This window comes from Elephantulus edwardii, unplaced genomic scaffold (assembly GCF_000299155.1).
Source record: "Elephantulus edwardii isolate Elephantulus edwardi_28Jun2011 unplaced genomic scaffold, EleEdw1.0 scaffold00196, whole genome shotgun sequence".
NCBI classification, from domain to species: domain Eukaryota; kingdom Metazoa; phylum Chordata; class Mammalia; order Macroscelidea; family Macroscelididae; genus Elephantulus; species Elephantulus edwardii.
The window spans coordinates 808,634-814,686 of NW_006399946.1; the positions used below are offsets into that span (position 1 = coordinate 808,634).

Genomic DNA, 6,053 nt, shown 5'->3' on the forward strand with positions numbered 1-6,053 from the left:
GAATTATGTCGTTCTTGTTCTTTGCTTTGTTAATGTGATTACTTACATTAATTGTTTTTCTTATGTTGAACCATCCTTGCATACCTGTTATGAATCCCACTCGGTCATGGTGGATTATATTTTTGATGTATCATTGGATTCTGTTGGCCAGTATTTTCTTCAGGATTTTTGCATCGATGTTCATGATACATATTGGCCTATAGTTTTCTATTTTGGTGGTGCCCTTTCTTGGTTTTGGTATCAAAGATATGTTTGCTTCATAGAATAAGTCTGGGAGAATTCCGTCTTCTTCTATTTTCTGAAATAATTTATGTAGAATTGGTGACAGTTCTTCTCTGAATGTTTGATAAAATTCACTTGTAAAACCATCTGGTCCAGGGCTTTTTTTGGTTGGAAGTTGTTATATTACCTTTTCAATTTTTTCTTTTGTAATGGATCTGTTCAGTTGTTCAATTTTGGTTTGTGTCAGGTAGGCTCTACATTTCTAAGTATTTGTCCATTTCCTCTAGGTTTTCATATTTGTTTGAGTATGGTTTTTCATGATACACTAATGTTAACTTTTTTCTTTTAGTTGGCTCTGTTGTGATGTTGCCTGATTCATCTCTTATTCAGATTATTTGTGTCTTCTCCTTCTTTTGTTTTTTTTTAGTTTTGCTAGTGGTTTATCAATTTTATTGACCTTTTCAAAGAACCAACTCCTGGTTTTATTGATAGGTTCAATTGTTTTTCTGTTTTCTATTTCATTTTTTTGTGCTCTAGTTTTTATAATTTTAGGTTTTTTAGAGGGTGTCAGGTTTTCTTGCTGTTCTTTTTCAATTTGCTGGAGATATTGGGTTAGAGAGTCAATAGTCTGTTTTTCCTGCTTTTGATGTGTTTGCTTATTGTTATAAATTGACCTCTGATTAAGGCTTTGGATATTTCCCAGAGGTTTTGGCCAGTGGTGTTTTCATTTGTTTCAACACACTTTTTAATTCCATTTTTTCATTTCTTCTAGCACCCAGGCATGTTCAAGCAAGGTGTTGTTCAGCTTCCAAATGTGTGGTTTTTTCGTCCTTTATAGATTTTTATTAATTTCTAATTTTTTGTAGCATTTTGGTCCAAAAAGATGGTTTGTATTATTTCTATGTTTTTGAATTTATTGATGCTTGCCTTTTGACCTAGAATATGGTCTATCCTCGAGAGTGTTCCATGCACATTGGAGAGGAAGGTATACTGTGCATTTGGGGGTGCATTATCCTATAAATATCTATGAGGTCAACTTGGTTTGTTGTGTGATTTAATTCTTCAGTATCTCTGTTGAGTTTTTTTCTGGTTGTTGTATCTTTTCTTGAGAGGGGTGTATTGAAGTCTCCAAGCACTATAGTAGTGTTGTCTATTTCCTTTTTTCATTTTTGTTAATGTTTGTTTTATGTATTTTGCAGGTCTTTCATTTGGTGCATATGGGGATGGTAATTTTTTTTTTTAAAGAGCAAACATGTTTATTTTGTGTACAAAAACATGCCTATGACCCTACATGGCACACATGTGGTCTGATTTGGGCCTTAGGAGGGGGTTAGACCTGCTTTTAGTAAGTTGGATTGAGGCTCCCCCAACAGCCCTCAGCTGAAGCTGCTGATTCCAGATGGTGGAGGAAGGAGGCAGAACAGTCAGGTGAAGTGGCAAGTGGCTGGGTGAAAGTCATAGGTAGCCGAGGGCAGCGTCTTCAAGGGGCTTGGCCCCCACCCTTCTGTCCTTACCAGGACTCACTTTTACTGCAGCTTTTTGATAAAGGAGACCTCGTCCCGATTCCGGATGCCATAGTCTCGGAGCTTCTTCCTGTCGTCTGTGAGCTTCTCTCCTGTGAAGGTCAAATATTATGTCTTCCACACATAGGACCAGCTTATGTGCTGAATGCCCCCTTCTTGCTCCTGCCGCAGCTGTACATAACTCTGGATGGCCTTTACCTTCTTTAGGTCCAGGACCGTGACATTCTGTACAACCACCACAGGCATGACCTCCCCGTCCATCTTGCACACTCGGACTGTCATGGCCTGGCCATACTCCAGTGCTATCTGGGAACTGACCTCTTCCCAAGTTACCTGGATTGGGAGATCGCAGAGCAGCGTGTCCTGTACCACCATGGCCAGACCCTCTTGGAACACGTCCACCACCTCTGAGTGAGGTGTCTCATCATCGTCTTCATCGTCAACCAGCATCTCTGGCCGCTGCTCGGCCTCGGCCTCCGCCCCCTCCAGGACTAGGCTGCAGCCCTGGTCTCAAACGTGGATGTTGTTCTGAGCAGAGATGAGTGAATACTCGGGGATGGTAATTTTTAAAAGCCTTCATTCTTAAGAGCCTTTCTATAGGGTAATGGAGCTCTAAATATTTTTCTGAAACTTATCACTATGTCATAAATTGCAGATGACGTGACTGCAGATTTAGCTAAAGAACAATAATCACTAGTTTCTTTAGCCCAAATCACACTCAATAATAGTTTAGTTTTCAATTTTTTTATTAGCCGAGCAAGGTAGAATCTGTGCTATGTAATTATCACCTGTTGCATTTGGAAAAACAACAAAAAAGAAGCTGAGAAGGATATACAAAATATTAAACAGTGGGCCACTTAATTCAGTTAGTTACCCCCTGATCTTGGGACTTGGGCTAGGTCCCTCCTTAAGGGATTGTAATATTTATAGTTAGTGCACTAACAGTTGTAGGCATCATAAAACTAATTTTTCTTTTACTGCCTTACACATGCTGGAGGGAAAACATTGACAAGGCTTAGGCTTATGTTCCTCAGTTCGTTCAATCAGCAATGCCAAATAAGATAATGATTGGTAACAGGAGTGAAATATCTGGTTAAAAAAAAATTGAAGAATTCACCCATTATCCAGAAAAATGCCATGATTTTAAGGTTCTCAGCCATGGTTGCCAGATAGAATCCCTTTAAATCCAGAGTTCAACTCTGTTATGATCATCAATGTGAATTCATCAATCTCTGATCAAGAGGGAGAAATGGAGGTGTTTTTTTTCCTTTAAAAAAACCACAAATTTATTATAATGTATTGCTCTAGTTCAGAAATCTAATGTATGTGTTCCTTTTGGAGCCTGGTGGTGGAGTGTATTTTACCTCCATTCCTTGGTTTATAGCTACTTTTTCTATCTTCAAAGCCAGCAATGGTGCCTTGAGTCCTTATATTTCTTCACTTTTTTCTTCTCTTTTGCCATCATCTTTCACTTTTAAGTACATTGTGATTACACAGTAAAAACCTATAATCCAAGATAATCTCATGACTTAACATGTTTAATTTTTTAGAAAGAATAAAAAAGAAATTTTTACTTTACATTGGTTTATTTACAAAGCTTGAATACATTATATTTCCCACTATCCTTCATTTACATTGTTTTCCAATCATTCCCATTCATTAAATTTTATAAAACTAATAAACACTGAAATATGCTCACCATTGCCCTGTCTTTCCAGATCCCTGTCAGATCTTTCCCATTTTACTTTACCTACCCCTTCCTCCACCCATCAAATTGTGGGAACCTATGATTTCCACCCTGCCCATCCTCACTTCTCTGCTCCTACTCTCCATCCCTTGGATTCTCATACATATTTTCCTAGTTATGTTTCTATTTCTACAATAATGGTCTTATAATATTTATCCTTATGAGACTGAGCTTGTTCACTTAGCTTGATGCTATCCAGTTCCTCCCAGGTTAGACATTAAGTTTTGAAATCACTACTCCTGTGTGCTGCATAGCTTTTTATCATGTGAATGTACCATAGTTTCTCAATCTATTCAATTGTGCTTGGATATTTGGGCTGTTTCTATGCTTTTACAATGGTGAATAATGCTGCTTTGAACATTGGTGTATAAGTCTCTGTGCTCCAGTTCTAATTTTCTTCGGGTATATTACAAGCAGTGGAATACCCAGGCCCACTGGAATTTCTATATTCAGGTTTGTGGTGTTTTTTTTTTTAAACACCAAACTGCTTTCCAGAGTGGTTGTACCATTTTACAATCCCATCAAAAATGTTTACGTGTTCCGATCTTGCCACATCCTCTCCAACATTTATTAGTTGGGTAAGATGGTATTGCATTGTGGTTTTGATTTGCATCTCTCTTATTGTCAGTATTTTGAGCATTTCTTCATATGTCTGTTGGCCATTTGAATGTCTTCATTTGTAAAAGTTCTTTCTGTGTCTTTTATCCATTTTGTAATTGAATTATCAGTCCTTTTCTTGTTTTGTTATAGACTGTTGTCTTAGATGATATTGCCAAATGTTTTTCTCTCCAGTCAATAGGTTTTCTTTTCACCCTGTTAGTGTTGTTGTTGATGCTCACAAGAATTTAATCTTTAGAAGGTCCCATTCATCAATTTTATCCTCTCCTGGTTGTGCATTTCTGGCTGTATTTGTCAGTCTTTTTATATCATGGGCTAGTGTGGCATCAGTTTTGGAGGAAGGCTCAACAACTTATGTTATGCAGATGACACAACCTTGCTTGCTGAAACAGAGTAGGACATGATGCATTTGCTGCAGAAGGTCAAGGACTGCAGCCTTTACTATGGATTGAAATTCAACATCAAGAAGACAGATTTTCACCACTAAGCCAATTGGCAGTGTTATGATAGATGGAAAATAGATTGAGATTGTTAACTACTTCAGCTTGCTTGCTCCACAATCAACACTCTTAACACCAGCAGTCAGGAAATCAAAAGACAAATTGCATTGGGAAAATCTTCTGTCAGGGACCTTTTCAGAGTTGATGTTGTTAGGTGCCGTTGAGTCACTTGCAACCCATAGCAACACTATGTACAGCAACACTGAACCCTGCCCTATCCTGAGCCACTTTCACTATTTCCGACACACCAACCCCCATTGCCCCAGTCATTATTTCAATCCATTTCATCTGGGGTCTTCCACTCCTGCTCTGTCCCTCAACCCTTCCAACTTGCATATGAGGCAACTGAAAATACCATGGCTCTGGAAAAGCACCCTTTAGGCTTCAATTTTCCACTTATTTAGGTCTTTTATTGTTTCTCACAGAAGTGCCTTGTAGTTTTCTTTGTGAAGGTCTTTTGTGTCGCCAGTTAAGTTTATTCCTAAGTATCTCAATAGTTGTAAATGGTAATTGTAAATGGTAATTGTAAATGGTATTGTTTTCTTAGGAATCCCACTGATTTTTGTATACTATTCTTATATCTTGCCACTCTACTAAATTGGTCTACTAGCTCTAACTTTGACATATTTTCCTTTAGTTTTGGCTTCTAGATGCTCCAGTGCAATCTTTCGAATTTCATCTGACATCCATTTTGATTTTTTCTTTCTTTCTTCTCCAGTTTTGTAATGACCTTTTGCTTTCTTCTTGGTTGATATCCTTGATATCATCCCTTAACTTTCCTGGTCTTTCATCATTGATGTTCAATATCTCAAACATGGTCTTAAGGTAATCTAGAAATTCAGAAGGAATTGATTCAAAATCATATCATCATTCCTGTGGACTTATTTTAATTTTCTTCAGCAACAATTTGAGCTTGCATATGAGTAATTGATGATCTAGCCCACAGTCCATGCCTGGCCTAGTTTTGACTGTTGATATTGAGCTTCTCCAGTGCTTTCTTCCACAAATGTACTCAATCTGATTGCTATGCAGCCCATCAGGTGAAATCCATGTGTAAAGCTATCATTTGTGTTGTTTAAAAAGGTACTTGCAATAAATAAATAAATAAATAAATAAATAAATAAATATATAAAAGTAAATAAAAAATTCAATAATTTTATTTTCAGCCTTTTTTTTCTGTCACCAAGCCCTTATTTTCCAATTACTATTCCTTCTTTACTAAACATACTTTGGGCATGTTTCTTTTTTTTTGGGGGGGGCATGTTTCTAGAGGAGGCTATCCATTGGAGAAAGACATGATGCTGGGAAGGGTCAGCAAAGGAGAGAAAGATCTTCAACTACGTGGACTGACATGGTCATTGCTACAATGGTCTCTTGTGTGTTAGGAAGTGTGAGAATGGTGCAGGATAGAACAGGGTTCAGGTCTTTTGTACATAGGATCCC

At 37.6% G+C, this 6,053-nt stretch overlaps 1 pseudogene; it reads right to left on the bottom strand.

Moving 5' to 3' along the window:
- Positions 1 to 1,748: 1,748 nt before the first annotated feature.
- Positions 1,749 to 2,180, bottom strand: LOC102849412 (annotated as a pseudogene).
- Between the last annotated feature and the right edge of the window lie 3,873 nt (positions 2,181 to 6,053).